The sequence below is a fragment of the Penaeus monodon genome, chromosome 27 (genome assembly GCF_015228065.2).
Source record: "Penaeus monodon isolate SGIC_2016 chromosome 27, NSTDA_Pmon_1, whole genome shotgun sequence".
NCBI lineage: Eukaryota > Metazoa > Arthropoda > Malacostraca > Decapoda > Penaeidae > Penaeus > Penaeus monodon.
Window position 1 is genome coordinate 31,344,030 of NC_051412.1, and position 206 is coordinate 31,344,235.

Consider the following 206-nt stretch of genomic DNA (forward strand, 5'->3'; position numbering starts at 1 on the left):
CCATTCCTATGTGCCGTGACCGTGTTTACGAACACCTACAGTATATGTTCGCGTGTTTGTGTGTATATCTTTGGATTTTGCCGTCTGTTTACACACACGCATGTACCTATATTTGTGTATTTACAGGGATCCGCACATACCCCTGTATTTTGTAAACTTGGAAGTTACAGCAGACTTACAATACTAAATTATTAAAGCATCAAAGC